This window comes from Apus apus, chromosome 3 (assembly GCF_020740795.1).
Source record: "Apus apus isolate bApuApu2 chromosome 3, bApuApu2.pri.cur, whole genome shotgun sequence".
Taxonomy (NCBI): Eukaryota; Metazoa; Chordata; class Aves; order Apodiformes; family Apodidae; genus Apus; species Apus apus.
The window spans coordinates 93,520,613-93,548,111 of record NC_067284.1 but is presented as its reverse complement, the minus strand read 5'-3'; positions in this window follow the sequence as shown (position 1 = coordinate 93,548,111).

The window sequence follows — 27,499 nt, the reverse complement described above, 5'->3', positions numbered from 1 at the left end:
GAGAGCCCCAGTGACTGTCTGTGCAGGGGTTTGGCTCCATTGGGGTCCCAGTCAAACATCTCCATACACACTGATTTGTGTAGTCACCAAAACACTGTGGTAACCCAGAAGCAGGCAGTGTACTGTCTGATCAGGAAGCAGGCTTTCAGGGGCTGGAAGAACAGGAGAGAAACATTGGCTCTTGGAAACCTGATCAACATTTCTCAGCTTGTCAGTGGCTCTCTGAGAGAAACACAAATTTCTGATAGACAATAATTGTGAGATTGGAGAGCTAGACCAAAACTGTAGCTGCACAGAGCTCTTTCCCAGGCAGCTGGAAGTGTGTGTGCATGCATCTTAGAGATTTTCATCCCCTTTACAGCCCCAACACCTGCTTCGTCCTCAGGCTCGACAGGAGAGGAGAAGCAGGGCTGACCTCAGCCCAGGTACAGCCGGTCCCTTGGTGGAGGTATCTGCAGCCTGTGCATGGCAGGGAGTGCTGCAAACCCTGTGATCCCAGTGTGCTTTCTCGTCTGGCACCAAAATTCCTCATTAGTTTGAGTGACGGGGCCTGCTCTGCCAAAAGGAGATAGTTTAATTACTGTTTTCCTCCCTCCTCCCTTATGAAGTGGCTGTAAAACTGCTCACTGTTGAACCTGAGCCATCCCAAGAAACCAAGTGAGTGAAATATTTAAGAAGGCTATTTATTTAGGCATGTGACCCAAAGGCTTCCTTTTTCACTGTCTGTACAGCTATGAAGCCACCAAGCATTTCCATAGCAAGTAATGATTTATTAGGACTGTCTTGGGTTCCTACTCACAAACTCTCTCAGTCACTTCCATGGGTGGGTGGTGCAAAATGGAATCAAATACCAAATACCAGAGGAGCTGTTTCAAATAAAGGAACATCCACATGAGGCCACCCCAGGCTGGAAGGCACTCAGAGCAGGGTTTCTGAATACCCCCATTCTTGAACACAGCAGCTTGCATGAAATCTTCAAGGGTGGGACAAGATGGGATTAGTTTATTGGGAAGCAAGGAAATCAGTCTGTGTGTACTTGCTCAGAATACTAGCTTCATCACAGCATCTCCAGAAATTTTCCTCTTAGCTGTTGCAAGATTGTAATTCCTTTGTGGCATCTGCCAGCACACAGTATATGGAACATGCTGGTAGCTATTAGCCTGGTGAACCCCGCTGCAAGGAAGTGGATGTGATTAACTGACAAACAAGGCAGCAGATGGGAATAGACAAGAAGAGATGCTCATACCACCAAGAAAGCTGGTTGAATAGTTAAAAAATTCTGAAGCGTGAACACAATGAAAGCAAAACTTGGGTTTACTTACTGAACTTACTTTATGGGGGTGGGGGTTGACTGGTAAAGAAAACGAAAGGAAAGCACTTTTCTATTTCCTGTATGGGGTGAGTGAGGCAGGGAAGTCAATGAAACACTGATAACTGAAGAAATGCTTGAAACACCTTGAAAAAGTCCATGGGAGCACTGAAGCATTGTGAATCAAAACAGAATTCAGACAGTATTCTAAAATACTCTTTTTTAAAAACCCTGGAAACAAGAAACAGAGAGCGATCAATAGTTCAGAAATAATAATTTTACTTTTTCTATCATCTCCGTGCATATTTTAAGGTATTAAAGCAGGATCATATAGGGGAGCCTGATTCCAGCCTCCAGGGTTGAAGAAAATAAATCTAGCCCCATTGACAGGCTTCCATTTGGCAAGAAGCATTCCAACAATGACAACCATATCTCAAGGCCACAGACTCAACTTGGAGCAACCCAAGCAAGGCAGAGGCACACCAAAGGGAAGAGCAAACATGGAGCCCTTCCTTTAGAGGAAGAGATAAGAGAGACAGGCAACTGCAGACTAACGAACAAAATTTTAGTTAACCAGTGAAATATCAAAGATGTCATAAAAACAATTTCTTTTTGGCCTCCTAGAAGGTGAAAAAGAGATGAAGGGCAATTAACACAGACATGTTTGTGACAAATCGTTTCAAACCACTCCTCATCACTTCAAGCACAGAGTAACAGGTCTTGAGCATGAGATGAATGAGAGATGTAATGCATTGTTACTTTAAAAGGCTTTCTCCCACTGTTTTTCAAGATATCCTTATAAGACAGCTTGGGAAACAGGAAATAAGTGGGTACAAAATTACTGGAAAGCCATATACAAAGAGTAACTAGTACTGGTGCCGCATTGCATTGAAAGCTGGGTACTGAATAGACCTCTCTTGGGGGTTGCAATATTCACTGTTTTCCTCAATGAGTGGAAAGATGAAAGAAAGAGCATGCTTATTAAATTCTGATCTGCTTCCAAGTTTCCAAAATGCTGGAAGACTGGGTGAGAATTCAAAATTATCTTGACAAGTTTGAGCAGAGTTCTGAACTGATGAAAAAGGGGAAAAAATTGTGAAGCAAAATGTAAAATGCCATGCTTGGAAGGGAAAAAAATAATTTGGTTCAGTACGAGATTGGATAAGCTGGCAAGATCACAGGGATGTAGAAGAAGACCTGGGAATTATACATGATGTCAGGCTATCTGAATTAACAGTGTCAGACTGCTGCAGAAATAAGCAGATGTTTTACTGGGATGTGTAGGCAGAATTGTTGCAAGGCATGCAAAATTAGGCAAGGTTGAAATAAAGATGGGAGTCTTGCCAGAAGACAGAAAGGAGGTGCTCTAGCAGTATTCAGATATGTAAAACTGCGTAGAGTAAGATAATTAGATTTTTTTGTGTCCACTCTTAAGTAGGATAGGGAGTACTGGATGAAATTGGAGGACAAGAGGTTTGAGATTGATTAGATATTAGGAAGTGTTTTCTCAAAGCAAGGCCAGCAGCCACTGGAACAGATTCCCCAGGAGGACTGTGAAATCTCCACCCTGATGAGAAGCCAGAGTAGATGGAGTTAATCCTGTCCTGAGCAAAGGGGACAGATACATGGTTTTACAGAAATGTCTTTTCAGCTTTGTTTTATGTTATTCCAGGGCCAATAAAACAATGACCCAAAACAGTGGCAAAATCAGCCATCCCAGTGTGGTAGATCTGGTGCGAGAAAGCTGCAGGCTCAGGATTGTGAAAACTGTGAAACTGACGTCAGCATGAAGACAAAGAGCACCCAAGCCTGGGAAAGTGGGATTAGAGGCAACGCTGGTGGGACTCAGGCTTCTGGGCAGTGGTGCAGCCCACTGCTATGGCTCACTCTGCCTACCTCCCCTCTCAGTGCCCAACGAGGGTCTGGAGGTGCACCCAGCCTGACCTCAGGTTGTCTGGAGGAATCCTGGGCCTGTTGGCAGGGAGGGGACTGTGGTGTGCAGGATGGAGGAGGCTTGGACTTGCAGAGGACTGCAGGGAGCAGGGCAGGACTGGCCCTTGTGGTGCTGGAAGACCTGTTAACACTCACTTGGATGGTTTGAGTTGTTTGAGGTTGCCTAAGTTTTTCCACTCTAGAGAGATTTTCTTCAGTGACCTACAACTTTCAAAAGTAATAATTTGGGAAAAAAAAATCTTTACAGTCCTGGGCTCAGATGAGAGCAAATTTGCAGTGATCCTTTCTGAAAACTGAGACAACGATGACAAAAAGTATTTAATTACTGTGCAAGTTTAATGGTTTGCTTTGAACATATGTATCAATCTGCAAGGCAAACCAGAGTGTTGAAATTTGTCAGGAAGACAGGAATAACATAGACCTTTGACCTTTGACAAATGGTATTTAGCTGTGAGGCTATGATGCATGTGGTCACTTAGGATTTCAACAGTATTAAGCTTGAAAAAGATTTCCAGCACCTTAACAAAAGAGGACTTACTTGCAAGTGTAACATTGATCAAATCAGCTTTTGAATGTCTCACAACATTCACTGTCTCACCCTCAGGAAACCTGTCACAGTTGACAGAGTGCTTTTGTTCATGATGAGGGGTCAGTGACACCACAGTTAAGTCAGTGTCTGGAATCAACAGAGATTTGGGCTGACACTGATGAGCTACAGGACTTTTAAAAATAAACTTATCACAAGACACCAGTTAAGTTTACCAGCAGTGCCTTACTCATTTCACTCTTTATATGTGCTTAAACTATAGGTATGGACACATAGTTTCCTGTTGCTTCAGGTTTAGCTACAATTAACCAGTTTTCTAAATGCCAGGGTTCCTGTATCTCCTAAAAACATTGTCAAAGATCAGCACACATCATATAGGGCTTGCTGTCACAGATAGCTGTATAATTGACTTCTCCAACCGACTCTGCATATAGCAAAAAGTACCTTCTGGTAAAGCAATTGCTGTATAAAAGAAGACCTTGTCCTGTAAAAGCAGCACATCAGGACTCCTGAAGGAGATCAAAGGGAAACTGCTAATTTGTGAAAGAAAAGCTGGTAAGGGAAGACAGTAAGGAATGGTTGTATGATACAAATCACTGCAAACAGAAGAGAAAGAGCATGGTATGCTCCTCTACTTCCCTGCTGGCCAAGCAGCCCAAAGCAGTGCTGACATGATCAGTGAAATCAAGTTAAAAGTTTGCAGGAGTTCCAGGTGTGCTGGACCAGACCATGTGAGTACTACTGTGGGCACCCATGTTACATGGAGTTATTAAAATGAGGAATTAGCACAAGTCATTCATATGTGTGCAATTTCTCTGATTTCCCTTAGAAGATCCAGGAAACTTTCTGGTTTATGTTTTAAAGATTTCTTTCCTCGGGGGTCAGATATTCTCATCAATGACCCCCACTGGTGATGTTTCTCATGCAAACAGAATTAGAAGTTTCCTATCTCAGACAATCAGCAGTGGGCTGAGCATTCCCCTTCCACACATCATTGGAGGCTCAGCTGGGACAGACATCCAGGTACCCTTGCCAGGGCACCCTGCCATGTCTGTATGATGTCATCTCAGAAATGCAGACAAACACCAGGTGATCCATGGTGGTGCAACGCCCAGGCTCTGCATGTGGCCATGGCTGCCCCCACACCATCCCCTCCTCCTTTGTTGTTCCACTGCCTGAGATTCAACTTCCTATCATGAGACCTGTGTCCAAAGCATCCCTGAGACAAGGAAGCAGAATAGTACAGAGAGTCACAGAAATCTTTTGTGATGGAGCATCAGTGTATTCAGCTTTTCTGATGGGGAATAAACGAGGTCCAGTGGCTGGAATTTGGAAGCAGATTCATAATTGAACTAAGTCCCTGCTTTTCCAAGGAGAGAGAAATATAGTGCAGATTCATAACTGCCTGAGCTCTTGAAGGAGAGACTGGATACCTCTCTAAAAGATGTGCATTGATTCAAGGGAAAGTATTAGCATTTTATACATTCCCCTTCCTCAAGGCCTTGAAGGCTACAGGATTGCTCTGTTGCCTTGCTGACCACCTCATTCTTCAGCTTCTTTTTATGCTGATGTTTGGAATTCAAGCCCATGCTTTTGGAGGATAGTTGATCCCACCTGGGATACTGGGAAGAAAATTTTTACCCTACCACTTCCTTCTGCAAGGGCTGAGAAGGAGCATAGCTGGGGGTGGTATTTGTCAGGATGCGGGGCATGGGGATCCCAGAAGCATTGCTGGGCTGGCACAGACCCTGCGTGGAAGGGTTGGTCTTCCTTCATCGCTACCTGCCACGTTGGCCACATCTCACCCCCTGGACCTTTCCCTAGGGCTACTTCAGCTGTGGAGTGGACAAGGAAGACATGGAGGTGGGGTGACACAGCTAGCAGCTCCCAATGCATGGGCAGGTGGCAATCCCAGCCTCCCTGCAGCCCACACCATGCCCCTCCTGCTACCAAGGGACATTTCTCCCCATCATCTCCTCACCTTTTCAGTTTCCCTTGGAATGTGGACCCTGTTGAAATCATAACCCTTACCTTGAGACAAACGAGTGAAAGGCCCATGAAACAAGCAGGAACAGGGTATGTCCCCTCTTCACTCGCTGTGCTTTGGAAACTCTGCACCTGGGTTGTGGACAAGTCAAACATATGAGTGCCATCTGCTGGCAAATGCGAATAGGGTAGTGGGGATATCTGCGTAAATACTGTCGGGTGATTGCACCCTGGGCGTCTCATCTGCACTTGGGTGCTGCAAGGTTGTGTTTGTACCCCCTGGCTACTGCTGCACCACTGCCATTGGTGACTAGAGAGATGGTCAGCACAAGCCTCATTTCATCATCTGCTTTTGTGAGCTGGTGCTCCCTAAAGCTCAACACTGACAGGGGCAAACTGACAAGCACTTGAGCAGGGGCCTTGGTGCACCAACACAGAGCCTCTTGCTTGCTCCAGGAGGTGGCCTGGCTGGTGGGAAGGCATGCAGGAAGGTGTGGAAGATGGTGTTCAGCCACCATGGGAGGAAGCATCTGTTGGCAAATCAGCCTGCCCATGCCTCGTTTCAGAGCAGAGTCCTCTTTTTTGGAGACATCTACCCCTATTGCTCACTTGGTGAGAAAGAAAGTTCCCCTTATGGTGTGTATAGGTTTATGATATTTCTGAGTCTTTCTGGGACTGCAGTGGGAGGTGGAAGGTGCACAGCACCTGTGCTATGGCACAGGGTCCTTCCAGTCCATAATGTACATGCAATGGGTCAGACCTCGTGACATGGCTTGAGAGCTTCTTCATGGTGCTCACTGCTCCATTGTAAGCCAAAAGAGTAGGGAATTTTAGAGTGCCTGTGTGGGTGTGTATGTGGTTTCTATTTACTTTATTATGTAAAAAGAAATAACTTGCAATGTAAGAAAATTAATTGTATTTATCTTTGGTGGTTAGAACCTCAAAAGATAAGAAAATAAATACTGGTCACCAAGTATCAGATTTTTGTGCAAATACAGAGATAGAATAATGCAGCAAACCCTAAATATTCGTTGGGCAAAAGGATTTCTATGTAGGCACTTCCAAGCCAAAGGCATTTGAACAAGCTCTCTGTAGGATGTTTTTGCTACTAGATGAGAGGACTGAGCAGCACTTTGGAGGGGTCATTTTTGTTCACCAATGGGATGGTGTAAATCCTAGTAGAAAACAAGATAGACATGCATTATCTACAAGATAATTACTCTCAGTGAAGGAAGACAAAAGCCTAATTATATATACCTTATCAGCTAAAAGAGCTGAAGTATGGTGTTGACTTGGAGGGAACTAAACTGCAGAACATTTTCTGTGTTGTAACATGCACATATTACCCTTTTAATTTGGCAGTATAGTTGTTTCCTTCCTGACAGTGTTTCAGGGATACTGCTGTACTTCATCTGCTTGAGGATGCTTGAAACTCCACAGAGAATAAAAACATGTGCAATGCATATGAAAATCCTTGTTCATAGTTTTCATATGAGCCTAAGTTAGTCATTGCTTCCTTTTCCAGATAAAGTAATCATTAGTGGTGGTATGTGAATTCACCAGCACCATAGATCTGATCTTGAAATAGATTTTTCTTCCTTGAACTCTGCAATGAGTTGTGATTTTTAAGACCAAAGCTGACGAAGGTTGTCAACCTTAAAGATAGTTGAGGTTGATAATTGATAGTTCAGTCTTGGATGTGAACATGAAAGCTCTGAAGAAACAAAACCATGAGCAGAATTTCTGCTGCTTTGGCTACAAGTCTCACTGAAATGGTGGCTCAAAATTTTCCAAACCAGAACTAGAGCAGCAAGCACTTCCTGAGTTAAGATCTGCAATGGACCTGTCAAGCCATAACATAGGTAAAATGGTAAAAAGATTTTTGACCAAGTCCTTCAAATGGTGGTTTGATCATCTGCTGTGCATACAGGTAACAAAAATAGTATTGCCACAAACATTTTTTGATACCTGGGTTTTTAAGGTGTTATAAAGACAAGAAAAACTTGGACAGGGAAAAGCTGACAAAAAATTATGTAAATCAACTTCCTAGGCAGGAAGCTAAGGAAGAAAATTACATTCCAAAGTTATTTTCACGGTAAAAGCAACTGAATGCAGACAAGTTGGAGAGTGTTAGCTGGTATTCTCAGAGGTACAGGGGACTAATCAAAGCTGAAAGATGTACAACTGATTGTCTACTACTAAAGTAGAAAGTAGGAAGGAAAAGTGAGAGAGGTCTTCAAAGGTGCTTTGAGGCTTCATTTCAATAAAATATCAACCAGAAAAACTCCAGGTCTAACCATGGAAATGACTGACCAAGAAGAGAGATGAATGATAAAGGGCAACACTTTGGGGCTTGTTTTATGGAGAAGAAGATACTAAGGACACTGATGGTCCCTAGGAAAAGATTAGGGAAGGCATCTCAGATTAAATCTGCTTCTCCACAAACTTCTATAATTTTTTTGTGTGTATGTGATTTGCAATGGATAATTCAGCCAGCTGCTTTCTATACAGAATTTCCCCAGACCTCTGCTTTTGGCCAGGCTAGTGTGGTGGGTGCATCTGTTGTCTGTGTCTGCACGGCTGTTTGCATACCCTCATGCTTTGGCAGGTGTGCAGTGTGATCTCAGGTAAATCTGGCAAGAACAGGATGTGCTGTTGCTCCAGAAGCAACAGATCTAAAAAAACCAGTGCGAGCAAACAAGGCCCTGGAGATGCATGCCTTGGGGAAGAGTTTGGGTATTTCAAATTCTGGTCCACATGTGCTATTAATCTGCAAAGATAAGATTAAAGACTGGAATTACCAGGTGTCAGCTGCTGTAAAGAGGCCTCCTCTGGCAGCTACAAGGACCACCTAGCACTGAGATGAAGGTGAGACAGCTGATGGCGCTGAGCTGTCACGCGGTGGCAGGATCCAGGCTGACACCCAGACAGCTGAGGTGTCTTTAGACCTGGGGAACTGGACTCAGCCCTTGGCCCTCTCATAGCCCAGAGTGAGAAGCTGAGATTTCAAGCTCTTTCCAATATGTCCTTACCCTTGTGGCAAATGCAAATTCACTAAAACCTGTTGTCCTCTCTCAGCACCTATGTGGCTACTATACATTAACTTTTCCCTGGAAGTGTTCAAGGCCAGGTTGGATGGTGCTTTGAGCAACCTGGTCTAGTGGGAGATGTTCTTGCCCACACGGGATGGGGGGGGTTGGAGGAGGTGGGACATGGTTGGAACTAGATGATCTTTAAGGTCTCTTCCAACCCAAACCATTTGATGATCCTATGAGCTATGTTCTTGCTATACGAGCCCAGCAAATTGATTTCCTTACCAGGAGCCCTCCTTACTGACAAGAGGGCAGTGTCGCAGCACAGTGTGCCAGGTATTCAAATACATGGCCTCCCTACTGCACTTAGTCTAAATCATTCTTGTTTTGGGAACTGAGATTATAATGGTCAAACTACCAAATTTAGGGTTGCTAAGAGGACAGCAGAGAGCTGAAAAGCTGATATGGCCACTGTAGTCAGCATGGATGTCTGCTGAGTGGGAGAAGATACATTATGCACCACCAGGTCAAGAAGAACATATAGCTCTGACCCAAGCTGAGATAAGCAGACATTTTTTGACTGACTTCAGTGGGATCTGGCCTTTGTTCAAGTATCCCATGCAAGTCCATGGAGAAAAAGAACGTGATGCAGAACATGCATATTATTGTCCAGTACAGACCTTGGCTTTGCTCAGAGAACCAGGCAAGAGATGTTAATAAAATGTTCCTTAAGCAAGGGTTATATCCACGGGTGTACATTTGCACATGAGATCCCAGCTGGGAGAGGAAAGGCTGTCAGTGCCCCATGTCCATCCTTGCTCTATGAGCTCTGTGGTTATGGAAACATGATGGATTAAGTGAGCAGCCTGCCAGTTGCTAATGTCATAACGTCTTTTGTCCCAGTTTATTTATACTTGGGAAAAAAAAAAGGAAAAAAAAAAAAGAAAAAAAGAAAAAAAGAATGTAAACTTCTTCCACAAGTATTTACTGTTTATTTTTACAATATGTGTTTTTTAAAATAATAATTAATCTCCAAGTGCATTTCATTATTATTTCAGTAACTATTTATATTCATATGGTACATGCACATGCAATAAAGGCAGATGCATACATGAAAAAGGATACTCAATTATTGGAAGTTCATTTGTAAGCAGCTGAAAGAGAGGAACTCACATAAGCCTGACTGAGGAGGACAGAGAGCTCCTATATATGTAGAGTCAATTAAATGTCTGTTAAATGGCTTTATATAGAGATCACATGTAAACAGAGATGCCTTCCTTATAAAAAAGCCTTCTCATTTCAGAGAAGCATGCATCTAGTTGTAGACAGTAGTAAGGTCTCAAGAGGTTTCTGCTCTTCCTCTTGTGATCTTTTGCACTTGAAGTGACACCCAGTTTCCTGTTGCCCCATGCTTATAATTTTAAATAATAACATATAACATCTGAAGTGATTAAGAATAAGAAAGAAAAACGTATATTGGACTGGGATTTTGTAATACATTTCCTTCACTTGCAGTCTGTGCTGGTTGAGAAAGGACAGACTGAATCCAGTGTGACATGGATCAATGTGTGCAAATTTCAGCTACAGTTTCAGGAAACAGATGTGAAAAGCTGGACTCCTAGAGGAGGGTTTGTCTCCCCTAGACTTAGATGTCCACAGTGCATTTGCACAGAGAAAATCACTTCTGTTTTAGAAGAAACTAAATTGTGCCTGTTTCTCACTGTGTAAAGGCAGCCTGACCTATTTGTTCAGCTGTTAGGTGAGGTGGATCCTACCCTTATTTTGTAATGTGCTGAAGATCTTCAAAAGTACGAAGTTCCATGCTTGCTTGCTTGGGACTACTGACCTTGGTCACTGGGAACTGTCTTCATCTTCCCTTCTCCATACTCCCAGGGGGCCTCTCCTCAGGTGCAAATGCACCGCAGGGCTCTGTTGACACCACAGTTCTAGATTTCTATTGCACACCTACCAGTGTGGGGGAGCTCAAAGGTTTGTCATGTGGAAGTGTATTTTTCTGAAGACGCCAACATGCTGCTGCTCTCCATGGGGTTTGCATCTCTCTCCCAGCACGTTTGTGATTCCCAAAGCCTCATAATTGACACTGAGAGTTGCCTGTAGGTGCCAGAAGTGAAGCTCTAGCCCAACTGGGAAATACGATTGTTTAAGTGTACACATTTCCCAGACAGGTGGTTTTAGTCCAGCTAACTGAAGAGCAGTGAATGAAATGGTGAACAGAGTCTGAAGGATCCCTCAGGACGGAACCAGGCAGACTTGTAGAGCCTGTGTTAAATGCCACACTGCCCTTAAAGCTACCATCCCCCAACCCCTTGGAGAACCCGGGAGCCCTGGTTGTCTGACCTGCTGGGGAAAGTGGGGTGTGGGAAAGCAGTTCAGCCCACACAGGAAGAGCCTTGCTCTCATCTACATCTCACTGGAGAAGATCCTTCACAGATGGGAACACCCTGCTGCTCTTAGTCTTGGAAAGACCTCTTTGACACATCTGTCACTGGAAGAGTGAAAAACTGTTTCCAGACATATGACCTAAATATCTTTCCCCACTCATCCATTCACATGTAGATACCCTGTGCCACTCACTCTGATCTTCTTATTTGTGCAGGACCCAAAATAGAAAACTAAGATAGTTTATCTAGTTTTGTCGTGACAATTTTACAAATATAGTTGATTGGCTAGCTAGATTTTCTGGGAGGGTGTGGAATGTGGGAAAGAAAAGATTGTTTTTGTTTTGGCATAAAATTTTGGGACTCTGTTACATTTTCTGTTATTTCCCTATGACTCTTGGCAAAAAGACTTAAACAACATGAGAAAAAGAACTCCAGATTAATTAGTCTGTGTGAAATTAAAGGTCTGCTGTTTTTGTTCAACAGAGACTTATGAATTAGTATGTTGGAATGAGCTCTTCATAGTGGACCAACTTCCATTTTCCAGCACTCAAGTTTGGACAATGAAGAACTCTTATATAGAGGTCCTTGTTTTGAAGACTCCAGTTTTCTTGGAGGATATGAAATTCAGGATTCGTGAACATACTGTGATCATTTTCAGTGTAGTTGTGCTTTTCCCAGCAGATGTCTACATGTTTATAATGCACATATATTTATGATGCAAATAAACATTCTCAGTTTACAAAAGGGAAACTCTAACAGAGAAGTGGAGAGCCAGCTTGTGCTGCTCCAGCAGCTCTGTGTGCAAACCTAGTGCATCATCTGCGTCAGCAGGCAGGCTCTGCTATACTGAATAAACTACCTTTAAATCATCCTCTTGAAAGTAACAAATTTTTTTTACTTAGACTAAAGAAATATCATCCCACAAGAAATGTGGATTCTAAACCTAGGCATACAAAACAGATTTGGAACCTTAATGAAGAAGAAAAGGAGAAAAAAAGATAAGAAAAATGTTTCAGATTAAGATATAAACTCCAAGGACATTTGATAAATTAAGACAAATTAAACCCACATCTGGCTTTTTACTGAAAATTGAGGAGGTCTGGCAAAGAAAACCCTTAAACTGTTCTGTATTGACTCTTGGAGATAACAAGAAGATAATGTTTATCCTTTATCTGAACCCTTTGGATGCTCATGCATCACATTAGCAGAACTTGCAGATAAATTGTCCTTTAGATTGATGTAAGAAACAAGAGATCGGTTTCTAAGTTTTAATAAAAACCTGAGCTTCCTTTTCTGATCCAAAGCATGATACAGGAGGTGAGAGGTAACTGGGGAAATGCCTTGTTGTGACCCTCTTCTAAGTGCCTGTAAGCACCTCTGGTAAAAGAGACTCCCTGCTCACACACCTGCACAGAATTTCATGTTTGCCCAGATAGGGCCTCACCATGGCTCTTGATGGGAGTTTACAAATTGGTTGAAACAGTCCCTGCTGAGCTGCTGCCAAGCTAATGTGTATGGGTCCATCTTCCCAAATACAACCAGAAAGAGCAGTAGGAGATCACCCAGCAACAAGATGCTGGCTGCCTGCTTTCTCTGCAGACTCCACTTGTCTTAATTTCCTAATTAATCTTAAAAGTCAAATGAATCCAAAGGAGACATGGTTTAGCTGTGTCATTAGAGCACCATCTTTAGTAAACGTAGGAGTTCACAGTAGGCACCTGGAATAAGATCCTGTTTCATTGAAGGTCTGTCCATGGGCTCCAGGTTTGTAAGGTCCCATTATAGTCCACAGAGCTGAATGATTCAGCAGCACCTTGCATGTCAGTTTACCAGACACTACCAGCAGGTTTCAGCTACCAAAGTACAAGTATCTGATGCCACCACCTGAGGCACCATAAAGCATGTGAGAAATTTGCACAGGGCTGACAGATATGGTGCAGAACCTACAGCAGACCCCTGCCTCGCTGGAGTGGCATGGAGGGCTCAGAAGGTATATACGCTGGCACACAAAATGACACCAATTTAGACAATCCTAGATCTCCATTGATTAGCTTATATCCATGTCTAAGCAAGGGAATCTCTGTGCACAGTGTATTTCCATGAAATTAGGCAGTCTTCAGACATACATGAACCCATGTGTCTCCAGCAAATTGCAGTCAGGGTGTGCATGAAGCTACTCAAAAGACCTCTGAAATAATATTGTATCCAGGGACTTAGAAGCAGAATTGGGATTAAGCAGCTTCCATCTTGGGCTGGCAGTTAATGATTTTTAACTTCTCAAAGAAATATTAAATTGGTTTAATTAAGTCCCTGAGCAAGGATTTACTGTGGGATGTACTCTATACTCTCACCCTGCTTCTGTGTCCTTCCCTCCCACCCACTGCCATTGCACATGGGCACATATTAGTCCTTCTACGTAGGTGGACATCCAGCATGTCTACCTATGCTTTTATTTTTCTATCACAGTTTAAGAAGGGAATTCTCATATTAACTTCAGACACTTAAAATACAGTGATCTGAGACACTAAACACTCAAGCCTCTAAATGCCCAAGCCTCCTTCTATATCCAGTGAAGAGAAATGGGTATTCGGGTGTCTTAAGGCAAGGAGAATTGCACCTGAAGGAGGCTTTTTCTGACCAGGAGACTCGAGTTTACTGGCCTGAGCTTAGATGACCACTTTTCGGTACTTCAGTGTGGTGATAAGACTTCCACCCATCCTATCCCCCGTTACAGAGAGAGGTCTGGGGGTCTCAAAGGTAAGGTTTTCAAGTGCTAACAGTTTACACTCAAATCACAAGAACTCTTGGCATTCAATAAAAAGAATAAAGAGTATGTTTGATTTAAAGCCTTTCCTTTCCACCCCCATTCACTTGCCTTTTGATTTTTAATTTTTCTGCCAGGATCTGAATAATCTACAACATACTGACTGGCACGGTTCCCTCCAGCCGAAAGACAAAGGGGAGGGAGAAGGGAGATTAATCCTTCATCTTGCAAGCAGCCTTGCTTTAAAAAAAATCCCTGCATCAGTCTGTTGTTGCAGCAACACTCCTGTAAACTGCTGTGTGTCCAGACAAGGAGGCACAACTGGTGCACAATACCACTGCTAGCCAAGCAGCAATTAAATATAGCACTAATCTGTGAGTCAGCAGGCAGGACGGTGCAAGCTGGGCTGGGGTGAGAGTCCAACTATGTGGGTTTCCACGTAGTTAGCACCTCTAAATAGAATAACCACATAGTCAATGGGATTGTTCACATGCTTAAAATTAAGCACATGTTTAAGACCTGACGGTCCTTCCTCACCCATATGAGGCCCTGGATGCTGCTCAGGACTGCACAGCTCTTGAACTCTTTGAAGAGTTCACCACTCTGAAAATTGGTGGTGCTTAGCTCGACTGTCTGGATCACTTCCCTAGAGTATATATCCCAGCTTTGCAGTGTCCTTGTGTTTCCAGACCTTCAGACAGGATATTCATGGACCAATCTTTTCCAGTTTTCAATCTGGAGCATTCCATTAATTCCTCCTCCTACAACCTGTTGTGATCCCTCTCCCAGGGATCACAGCCTCCAAGCATATCCTTACCATAAAACTGTTCCCATGAGTTAACCCAGCCTTTTGCTGCCACATGCCAGATTCATCAGGTTTTAATGAAAAGCAACACATACAGGCTAATTGGAACAGGAAGTTGCCAGCTTTTTGTCTTTGAGTCACACAGTGCTGGAGGAGGAATGAGCTTCTTTATCCTCTTCTATATACAAGTGATTAGCACAGGTACACAGAAGAAAAAAGCTATTATCATCAATAATACAGTGCTGTTGCTTTTGGTTAGACTTCTACTATCCCACAGAAACATGCAGCAATTCAACAAATCCACCAAAGGTCCTAACAAGTCTGGAGCAACCACTCTTAGCAGTGTCCTCAATGGATGATGACAAGCCAGAAATGCCAAAACAGACGTATGCAATCTTAGGTCAATCCATGCTCTCCTCTGAAGGGAAACTGTGTGAGTCAAACTGGTCTTTGTTCCAAGCAGGCAGCCTTCCCAGAGAAGCAGAGGAACCTCTCTGCTCAGAACCAGCAACGTAATTTGGCCTCGAGTGCAGAGAAATGAGCCTGTTCAGATTAAGTTAGAGAACTTCAGGTTCTCAAGATTTAATCCCTTGTGAGATAGATGTTCAAATAAAAGCACAAACTACCTTTTTGGGGTTTTTATATGATATAAACCACACTGCCTGGTGTAAACTGCTATAGCTCTGATTATATCTATAGAGGTACTTAGGTTTCTATCATTTTAAGGTCCAACTGTCTAAATCAGCCCTTCTGAAAGAGACAACAGCTCATTCAAATCATTACATTTTTCTATTGACACTCTAAAATAAAGTTAAGTAGCTTAGATAGGGTTGGATTCAGTACAAAAGGCCAAAAGTCAGTTTCTTGCCCTGAAGATAAAGGCTTTTTTTTCTGTGTATAAATAATTTTTAAAAATAAATATATTTCCTGTTGATCAGCCTTTCTTAGTAATGGATCAAAACTGGAAGAGGAGAGATTTAGGTCAGACTTTAGGAGGAAATTCTTTAGTGTGAGGGTGGTGCAACACTGGAACGGGTTGCTCAGGGAAGTTATGGATGCCCCATCCCTGGAAGTGTTCAAGGCAAGGTTGGATGGGGCTCTGAGCAACCTGGTCTAGTGGGAGATGTGTCCCTGCCCATGCAGCAGGGTTGGAACTAGGTGATCTTTAAGGTCCCTTCCAACTCAAACCATTCTGTGATTCTATAAGAAAAAATGCTTAGCTTCAGAAAAGAGCTTAAACAGGACAAAGAGCAAGACAGACTCTGAGGTGTGGGGACATAAGAAATTCTTTAAGCAGCTGCCTTCTCAGACTTGTGCACAATTTTCATTGAAGGGATGAAGAGAAAAAAGGAAAAATGAGCTACCAATAAATAATAAGTGCCCTTTATTAATATTTCAGGTACTTAAGAATAATAGAGAATCACAAAGCTTTCTTTTTTAGGTATCAGTGCTGATACTAAAATATCATATTTACCTGCAAATGTCACCTACTGTACATATTTTTGTTTCAGAATGAAAATTCAAATGTAGCCATCCAGCAAATATCTGCTTTCTTCTCTGCATGCAACAGGGCATGCCAGCTGATTTTTTTAGCTGAGCAGTGCAAGCAAAGACTATCCGGGGGGATGATCGGGCTAGCACGCTCAAGCCATCTGAATTACATTAGTTTTCTACCCTCACATAAGGATACAGGAGAGAGGTAAAGGAAAAAAACTGATCAATTGCTCCCTCAGATTATCTGGCTACCTATGTAAACTTCAGGCTCATTTAATAAAGTATGGTGCCAGTAGTCTTCCAAACTCACCATACTACATTATTTTCAACTCAACCTACTCAAAAGCTTATTTAACATCTAGAATGCTTAACGAAGCATGTGAGGAAAATATCCCCAAGGATTTAATCACACAAAGTGTATTCTAGCAACTTTTAATGAATACTTACTGCCTTAGCTCAGCTACTTTAGTGTTATGATTTACAATCATTTAAATAATCCTCTTATTCAGAATCTCTTCAGCAATGAGATCACTGATGAGAACAACACATGAAATCTCTACCCCCTTCATTTCTGGCTGACCATGTGCTCCTCTGGCAGAAAGAGAACAGAATGACTGTCCACCCCACTCCCCTACCCTTGGGTAGGAAGAACAAAGTAATTTCTGACTGGTGCTTGTCTAATCGCTTCCTATGGACTTACAGTGATGGAAATTGTATGGGTTCCACAGGAAATCTGCTCAAAAGTTTCACTGTCCGTAATGCTGCAAAGTTCTTCCTAATGTTTTTTTCCTAGTTAAATACTGAACAACTCAGTCAGAAATGGACCAGATTTGTTTGGAATAATTTCAAGAATCCCAAAAGTAACCTTTTATGGGAGAGATGAGTCAAATTTCTTCTAACAGTGAGGATTTTGTGACTACATTTTTACAGAGATTCATAAAAGCAACTAGATACTTGATTAAACAGATGAGAGTGCAAAGCTTTTAAACTGTATTCCACGCACAAACTGAGTCTGTAAGGGTTTCAGTAGCTCTGTCTGCAATTAATATAGTGTTGCTTTGCCTATTTGACCCTTTGTGATTAAAACATATTATCCAACCATAGCTAATGTTTCCTTGATGTGCAATGGCAGTGAAAACTCTTCATTTGCCAAAAGCCCTGTTTATGCCATTAGAGCTGTACCTGTCCTCCTTTGCTATCATGTATTGGGGTCTATTGTATCAGACTCCTGAAACACAAGTTCCCTTTTCTCAGATGTTTCCCAGAAAAGATTAGAAAGATATTGCCTTTAACAGACTGGTAGCACTAATTTCTGCTCTTCTTAAAACGTTGTCATAGCGTGGGAGCACATCAGATGCCTCAGGTTTGGACATAGTCACTTAAATGTCTCTTACTCCATGAAGACAATACTGCAATATCCAACATGCAACCCCAGAGATGGGTCGAGTCATCCATTCACTCTGGTTGTTGCAGTAACCCTGTGCTTTGTCACATTAACAGGATTGTACATGTCGGAAATACTGTGAGGATCACAATTTAAACTCCAGCTTTGTGATACATAACAAAATATGTTCTTTGTTGTCCTCCCTGCTCTTGCACAGAAAAAGATAACCACTCTATTTTCTTACTATAGTGGGTAAAGCCACAATTTCCAGTGGCCCTAGCACCAGGATTTTCTTATAAAGGAACTCCTCTCTGGCAGCCTGATTACTGGTCCCTTCCTCCACCTCCTTATCATGCACAACAGCTGGGACTAATATGTCTGAACCCATCTGTATCTGCTCTTTCATTACAGAGCTGAAAGGAAAAAATGAGCTATAGGACTTGGCTTTCTTTAAGCAGCACAGCATAGCTAACCCCTGGTCTCACAAGTCCAAGAGAGCTGATACTCCCTGTCACAGGATGTCTCAGCAATGAAGATGCTGTCTAAATTGAAGAGGTCTGGTCCAAGATGTTTCCAAGAAGGAATAATGAAAACTGGCCTGTGTAAATGTTTTCACAGGAGTTAATAAAGCTGTACATTTCTGGCCTGTTTTCCACTTGCTAATCGATACTAAGCCCTCAAGAGCACAGGATCAAAGCTCAGCATTAGGGAGATGAGCTTGAACATGCCTGCTGACCTGCCAGCTCCAGGGGAAGACAGCTGCCTCCACAAGCTGCTTGCCCCTCTGCTACTTTCTCCACTATTTTACTGCCTCCTTGCCCATGCTCTATAGCGTAACAGTTGGGGAACTCTGCTCCTTAAGTTGCTTACATCACTCCCTTCCAATGTTCACCTCTAACCAGGCTCTTCTCCTTCCAGAGGGGACAGATGCAGGTTCACTATCACACCTCTTCCCTGCCTGTATCTCCTCAAGACCTTGAAGCCCTGCTTGTGGCTTCCCGTTACTGACCAGTCCACACCTCCAAAACTGCAGCACCCAGGAACTCTTGTGCCCCTCCTTTCTCCTTCAAGTAGTGCCACATTATATACTGTTCCTAGGATAAGTGAGGAGTGAGCTGTGTCTCAGTGATGGACTAAAACTGACTGAAATCTGTTGCTTTCTGACTAGCAAATATTGGCAAGCCTGTGTTTGTGTGCAGTGCCCTAAATTTCAGTTTTCTGTGTCAACAGAAAGCAACATCCAAAAAGATGGATGAATCAGGACTTTAGCACCTATCCGTGAAATACATTTTGAAAACAGTTTTGCTGTTTACTCCTTTCCTTTCTAAACACAGATTTGGGGCTTTTCCGTCTTGTATGGTGCACTGGTTTCCATCAGTGTTTCAACTTGAGGAGTGGCTCTTTTTCCAGCAGTTAGATTGCCCTCTGTTAAGAGAAGCAGACCAAGTAAAATCTTCGTAAGATCCTGGTACAACAGTAGACCAAGGATTCTACTGAAACCAGAAAACCTGTACTAAGGGATGGTTGTAGATTGCTCTTCACTGGCTGTCATCAGGCAGAAACTTTCTTTACTGCTGCACAGCCTAAGTAGTTCACTTAGAGACACCTCTCTAGAGGGGACCTCAAGTCACCCCCCAGCACAAAAGGGTGGAGCCAGGCAAGCCTCAAATCTCTGCCTGAAGCTACCCCTTGGGAGAAGACGCTCTAGCCCTGGTTCTCTGCTATTCCACAGGAAACGTTTTCCAGTAATGATGTGGAAACTTTTCTGCTTCTCTCCTCTCCATGAACATGCAACAGTGCCAAAACCCAAGTTAAGAACATGCCTCTGTCAGTGTGCTCTGTAAATCTATCTTAAAATAGTCATCTTGGTCTAAAGACATTTCAGTACTTTGGTTCAAATGTAGATGATCTCATAGGGGGAATTGCAAATAATGAAGACATTTATTAAAGACAGAAGACCTGGAAATCTATTGAAAACCTAAAGCTTAGGAAAACAAATTTATACACATCCATTCAATATAGATTTTACTTTCACTGTTCCCAAATCCCTGGTCCCTTGCTAAGGCATCTCTCAAAACGCTGCTATTGTCTATTCAACACAACAGAGGTCAAATAATAGGAAACTGTATTTTTCCAGATACCACGTGGAAACTGAACTAGGTAAGTAAAAGATGGCTGTATATATAGCCTAGGCTCTGATCACTCATATTGGTCTTGGCTACTGTTATAAATTGCACATTGCTTTCAATAATACTAGCAGATTTATAAACTGTGACTTACTGCACTGTCACTTCTTTGGGAGACCTTGTCGCTCTCTATAACTACCTGAAAGGAGGTGATGGAACACTAGAATATGCTGCCCAGGGAGGTGGTTGAACCATCATCCCTGAAGGTATTTAAAAGACATTTAGTTGGGATGCACAGGTTTCATATCAATATTCACTTTAAAGGGTAGCTATAACTAGTTGTGTAGAAAACTTTGGGTTTAAAGCAGTTACCCTGTGTTTATATTTTTTATATAAAAAACCCTATAAATAAATTTTCATACAAATAAATGTATATTTACTTATATGTTTCTATTTTACCAGAGTAAAACCAATGCAGTTCAGCTACTTTTAAAGGCTCGGGGTTTTTTTATCAACTCTCACTCACATGAGCTGGCAAAATTGATTAATAGATTAATAGATTAAAGCAGCCTAAAAAATTTGCAAAGTCAATATTTACTCTCAAGCATTATAATTACCCTTTATCACTTGACATTCACCATGGTATAAATGAAGGACTGAAAAATGTCACAGCTGATATGGAGTCAGCAAGCAAGTAAAAACTCATTTCATAGCTCTACATGTAGGCAGGCTACCTTGCAAGCAGTGTGTGCAGTAGAATAGCCACACTTGCTTTTCACTTACAGCAGACCTGCCAGATTGTGCATACCCTATGGGAAGTTCCCAACAGCTCAGGTTTATTTTTAACCTGGTTATACTCTGCCCCACTTGGGACTTCACCCTGGCAGGGGAGCTGTGATGGGGAAGATGCTGACACTGTCCCTGAGCACTCACCATGGAGGGGAGCACCTACGAGGGAAAACCAGGAGAGCTGAGGCACTGTCCCCCAAAGGGCATGATGCTGCTCAGGAAGACTCCTGTGCTGCTGCTTTAGATTTCCATTCCCAGCTAAACTTAGGCTCTCTCTGTGAACAGGCAGTGCTCTCTCATAAGTCATGGGTCTCGAGGTGATTTCTGAAGACCTCTTGTCAAGACTGTCAATATGGGCATCCACACACCCAGAACTCAGAGGTATGCCCAGCTGCATAAATGTAAAGGACCATAGCTCAGAATCAAGAAAGGCTAGAAAACCTAATCACAAAGTGAGGAAATGAATTCCTGGGAAGCCCTTTGAAGAGAATTTTCTCTCCCTGAGGGCCAGGGAGTGCTGTGTGCTGAGGAGGAAGGGTTTCTACCCCAGAACACCTGGGTTCCACTCAAATGATCTCAGTAATAAATGTAATGAAAAACGATAAATTATACCTACTCGAGCTGTGTGCCTTAAGTAGTTGACATTTTCAAGGCACAATGAAATCCTTAAAATGAAAGACAGCACATGTGGTGCATGAAAAGAATTACACTCTTGCCTAATTTCATTCCAGTAGAAAGCTCCTGATACCTGGAATTGCAGCATGTGTCTGCAAAGCACAGATAATATGTGGACCTTTTCTTTCACCATGAACAGATATTTACCATATCAAAGTTCATGAAAAGAGCATTCTGCTCACTTTGGTACTTTGAAGCAGGACTAGGGAGAAAGCATAAATCCTAAAACTCAGGTCTGCCTACAGACCATAGGCTGGTTAATGTAAGGTAGCTGCTGTGGTTTTCCCAAAATTCACTAGTCCTAAAACAGACTGAAGAAATCCTGAAGAAATGATCTAACAAGTAGGTAATAGAGCTAAGAAATGCTCATGTTTATTTCTGTGACAGAGGTTTGAGATTCCTCAAATTGTGGGAAGTCTGGATGCTACGACTTCATCCCACACATGAATGCAGACACCTCAGTGATGTGTGGGTGTCCTCATTCCCTTTGGCCTCAGGGGAGGGAGCAGTCTTCTCCTCCACCAAGTCCATCTCCTGTCCTGCAGATGAGAGCCCTGCAGTGGCACGGGAGCATGCTGGGAACACAGCTCCTTCACCTTGCTTTGGTCCTTGGGTGGATGGAGAGTGCATACAGGAGCTTGTTTCTTTACCACTTGTCTTGCAGGCCTTCCAAATGGACTGATCAGAGAAATTGTCTCAAAGAAGTTGCCTGTAACTATATCTGTGTGCAGTGAGGGTGCTGTGAAGCATCTTCTGCTGGTGTTGAAAGCAATGCCTGATGAGTTCTTACAGAGGGATGGGCTTGCCAGGCAATCACAGCACTTCTCTATTGTAAATTGGTTCCTGGCAAAGAGAAGAGAAATGCTTATCTGTGTAGCTGCATCGTACCAAGCCTGGGGTCAGCTCCACCTTTTCGTCTGATCCAGCTCAAGATAACTTCACACTCTTTTAGTGGAGGCTCCAGACACTGAGTGGCTTTGCAGGCAGGGAGAGGAGGGGATGGGAGTGAGGGAGGGGAACAGGGGCACTGGGGGCCCTTACTACTCAGTTCACAGCTGTTTGACATTGCTATTGTTGTGCAGAGCTGCTGCAGGCTAGCACCATGGCAGTGAGGGTAGGGGGAACATGGGGGCTAAGTGCAGCAGCTGTGAGGGGGACCCCAGTCACTGCCCAGTTACCCTGCTTTAGCTCCCAGGCACCACTGGCCGAATGCAACAGACAACCTGCCTTTCTGCCTTGCCCCATTCCCACCACTGAGGGACCTGCCACAGAATCTGTGCTGGAGCTAAGACCTGTCTCAGCTGCCTTCATGATCAGATTAGTACTGTCCTGCTCATAGGAAGAGGCAAATTGCACAGTTTGTCTCCACTGTCCACTAATGGGCTGAGGATAACATGCATGGAGACAAAGTGTAGACACTCACATTTGGTCAGATGAGTCCAAGTTTCAATCCTGAATCTTCCTAGTAGATTAGTATACGTTCTATCGTCAAGCTCCTTCAACATTAAGGGTGGTAACCTGAAAACTGTATCTGAATTGCCCCTAATCCTCTATATTCAGAAAGAAAAAGTTCTGATCCTCATTTGAAGGTAGCTGTTGCTCTCCCAAGTCTGAAAACATCTTTCAACACTTGCCCGGAGAGTTGTGAGGCCCCTATTACAGTCCATGGGAAGTCCTTCCAATAGCTACACGGGGCTCTGAAGAGGTGTTGCAGACGTATGCTGCATCACACTGACCACATAGTATTTTCCTGGAAGGTGAGGGATTCCTCTGCCAATGTGCCCTGGAGACAGACTGCAAGGGCTGAAAACAGCAGCAAGACTCTGAGGCACTTTATACCATCAGTGAAAATACCTGAGGCACACTAGAAGAAGAGTCACAGCTGGCATAAAATGAACATAACATTAAAGATGAGTGCTTGTAGGGGGTTTGCATGGGCTGTGCTATTCCTTTTCATAGTCCATTCCACAGTTTTCCCTAGAATCCACAAAAGTGCTAAAGAAACCAGGGCACCTGGTTGGGGCTATTATCCAACCCAGCAGGAAATTATAATGCCACAGGACAGGCTTATGAGGGAGTCTAAAGCTGGTTTTGTTCCAGACTTGGAAAAAGCCAAAATGCTTTCACAAAGCAGGATAAAGTCACAACTCCTGTCTCCAGTGACTCAGGAACTGTCCCATCAAAAATACTTCTGCAGACACTGTATCCTCACAAAACATTTCCACCATCAAACCAGTATCTGGATATGAAAATAAAATCTGCCATTAAAATGTTCAAATCAACTCTCCACTGTAGGTTTATCTTGCTGCAGAGGCAGGACCTGCCTTATATTTCTTAAGTTTTAAACACTTCTTAAAGATATTTTTCTGAAAAATGGAGAGTGTTTGAACACTAGAAAAGTACTTAGGAACATGGACATTTGAACAGAGCACAAAAGCACCTGACCCAAGGAAACAATTTTCCAAAAAAACCTTTTTTGGTCAAAAGTGCTGTTTTGTTGAAAACCAAGCTGCTTTGCAGAAGCATGTCAGCATTGACCAACCTTGTCTTGAGTCCAGAAGGGAAATTTCCTGGAGAAAAGCTGTAACCCCAGAATAGCCTGGTAATTATCACAAACGCTTCTGCCTCAGCCAGAGCAGACAGAAACTTGGAGCAGACAGGATCCCACTTCTTGGGGTCCTGGTAAGGACAGCAATCACTTGGGAAAACGTCTTTGGCACTCTCATGGTTTTATTAAAAGTTTCAGACTTGAGTTTTCAGTTTTATTATTACAGCAAGTAATTTTTAAGCCCTTAGGATTTCCCAAAACAGAGTTATTTTCACCGTGCTACATTAGCCACTGGCTCTAGGGAAGATCCAGGTTTTCCACCACACTTGCTTAGAATAGCCTTTTGAAGCAGAAAGCTGCATCTTGAGACAAGAAGTAAGACCCTCGCAATTTCCTTAGCAAACATACACACACTGTTGCCACTGCTGGAGGCATGTTTCCAGCCCCAGCATGACTGTGTCATCTTCATTTATCTCATATGCCTTGATCAAGTTACTCTTTGGTAGCCTGTAGGGCAAGTGAGGCCCCACCTGTCATGCTGTTGACAGCAAAACAAGATTGGTTTCCTTTGGGTTTGCAGTGTTTTGGTTGAGTTTTTCTTAACTTTTACATATCAATCAAAGAGCCAGCCTCAGACATGATGTTCCAGAAATTCAGTGCAAAATGAAAGCATCTGCTGGGGTACACAGTTTCATGTTGAGGCTGAAATTGGCCTGATAGGTCTGGGAAGGATCTTCTAGCTTGTTTTCTCTCCTGCTAAAACAACAGAAAAGATCCTTTGGGGGGATTTATGGACAAACTTTTAAAAGCTTGTCTGCCATTTGGTTCTAGATTGGCTAAATTAATTTGAAAAGAAAATACAGGCTTACTTGTCAGTTAAAGGCTATTAAGTTACACCCTGAACCTCTGAGGGAGTTCTGATATCATGGTACATAGAGGTGTCCTGGGCAGATAATGACACCTCAGTCTGGTCCAAGTCTGTGACCAGCTATCAGTGCAAGTTGAGTAAACTTGAGCCTCAAGCACACAGTGACATTACTGCAGATCAACAAGCCTCTCTGCGTGGGCTGAGGACCACCAAGATCTGTAGGAATTACAAGGTTATGACACTTATCCTAGATGTTTTCCTCCTGGGACTATATTAAGATGCATTACTTCCTCTGCCATTCTTGAGCAGCACCTGCATGGACAATTACCATGATGATATTAAGTACCTTATTCCTCTGCATATGTTTTCTTAAGTGGACTGGCTGTTGATAAGATGTTAATCTAATCATTTTATTGAAGCAACTGTATTCCCTGAAAAATAATAATTAATAACCTGGTTAATCTGTTGCTGCCACCAGAGTTATTATCATTGCTTTTATTAATATTATTGTTATTATTTTTTTATTTCTCAAAGTACTGCCAAGCAAGATTTCCTTGTTACAGGCGTTGATGTATGTCCCAGAGAGTACTGTCTAAATGCAGAAGAGAAGAGCTGAAGAAAATGATTCAATGTCCAGGCAGATTCAGTGGTGTGATGCAGCCAGCACCACATCAGCTGAGCAGTGTGATGGCTGCTACGTTCCTGGAGAGGAGGCAGGGAGCTACATGCAAGGGGTCAAGTTGAAGGGAAGGACAGGTGATGTGATGTGAAAGGGAAGTCAAGGAGATTTGCACTGCTAGGTTTTTATTTGTGCTGTCTATTTTTCCAAGGTGATGAATGCCAATTCTATTGTGAGAAAATATAGAAGTTCCTCTTCCAATCCAAATAAAACTCATTGAACTGACATTTGTCCAATGATAGTGTCAGAGCAGATAAACCTAAACTTGTATGAAAAAAAACAAAAGAACATCACTAAAAATAAAACCAGATCATCCATTATCCTTGTATGTCACCCATTCCTCAGCCATCAGGCACTGCTGAGGCACTGTGTTAGAAAAATTACTGGGAGCATGTGGAAACACCATATGCTTGCATTTACTAGCTGGTTCTTTTGTCTGGGTTTATTATCACTGATCCTTTATAAAGAACTGATGTTTCAAAAACACTTTAGCACAGCTAGACTCACCATTTCCTCATGGCTTGGCTTCACAGCACTCAGCTGTGCACATTTTCTCCCTTCTCCTTCTGGGACAAGGTCAGTGACAGTCACTCAAGGGTTGGGCCTTCAGTTAGTAGGCAAATTAATTTTGAAATGTGGTCCTTTGGCAGCAGGTTCTTCAGTACCAAAAGAGGGCAATCCAATCCTCTATGTCAGGGTTCAATGGATCAGATAAAATCCTAGCCAAATGCATGTCAGCACCAGCTCAAGGCATTTTAACATGCCTTTATACTCAGTGGGCTATGGCTTCATTGGGGCTATCCAACAGCAATCACAGCTACAGCTTCCTGGTGTGTCACACTGGTGTTATGCAGATATACCCCCCAGTAGGTGGAAGTTAGCAGTTTTTCTAGGAGAGCAGCTGTCTGCAAAACCCACCTGGAAAGCAGCCAGTTAGAGCTCTGTTGGGCTCTGCTCTGCCTCCCAATAATCTGTATTTTACTTCTGTAAATCCAAATATGTGCATAGGCTGTCATTAGCTCAGAGGCATGTCTATGGACAGCACTATCACCTAGCAAAAGGGCTCTCACACCAGCAGGCAGAATATGGGATGGAGCCCACCACAGACATCAAGAGAAGATTGCCACTTATTTCAGTTGGCCACTTAGAAGCATCCCTGAAGTTCACAGAGGGTCTTTCCATGGAGGTTGCTTGCTGTTTGGTGGAGCCCTAGTTGAGAAGGGATGGTTGTAAAGACAATTTATTCTTCCTGTACATGGCAAAGAACAGAGGGGAGGGGATGTGTTACTACTGTACTTCTTTAATTCTTTTTATTTACCAGGTCCCAAGCTCAAGGTTAGTTGTTTGTTGTTTTTGCTTGTTTGTTTGTTTTCTCAGCATTTCAAGTGTCTAATGCAATGCCCAGAAACACAAATAGTATAAGGGAAAGAGAGATCAACTTTACATTTCTGTAATTCCCCCTGGGTAGAGCACTTATTTATTTAGGAGAAGAGCTGCCTTTGCTTAGTTTCCCATACGACAATTCTCTGCTCAGTCTTACTTAAGAGTGACTCACAGGATGGGTCAAAAGGTGAAAAGAAACTTTATGGTGACCTCTTAATAACCCTCTTGTAAAGCCTGTTTTCTTTGGACTCTCTATTTACATTTGTAATCAGTGGGCAATTTCCCTTCATCTCTCCACTTTCCACAATTCTTTTTTTTTTTTTTTTTCAATTGAAAACTTTGTAAAATTGAGGTTCCTTTTCCACCAAAAGCCCTCCTCCTTCTTGCCTTGCACGTCATGTGCATTCATCCAGTTCCCCTCAGGCCACATCCTCAGCCACTGAAAAAAGGTCAAAACTCCATTGCCTCTGTTCTGATGCCCACCAGTGCTCCAGGAGAACTTCTGCCCTGCCCCAGGGAAGAGCAGTGCCCTGGCATGGCTGGTGATGGGCTCGAGTCCTTGGGGGCTCCTACCCTACTGGTGAGAGGGGTGTTTCCTCACTTCCTTCAGAGACAAAATCACTATTGCTTAAGATAACATATTCCAATACCCTGAAATACTTCTCAGCCTGGCTTTGTTCTGGAGAAGTTTGTAGTCATCAGTAGAGCCTTTCAAGCAACATACTTGGGCCAGACATCAAGAGGGTCTCAACAAT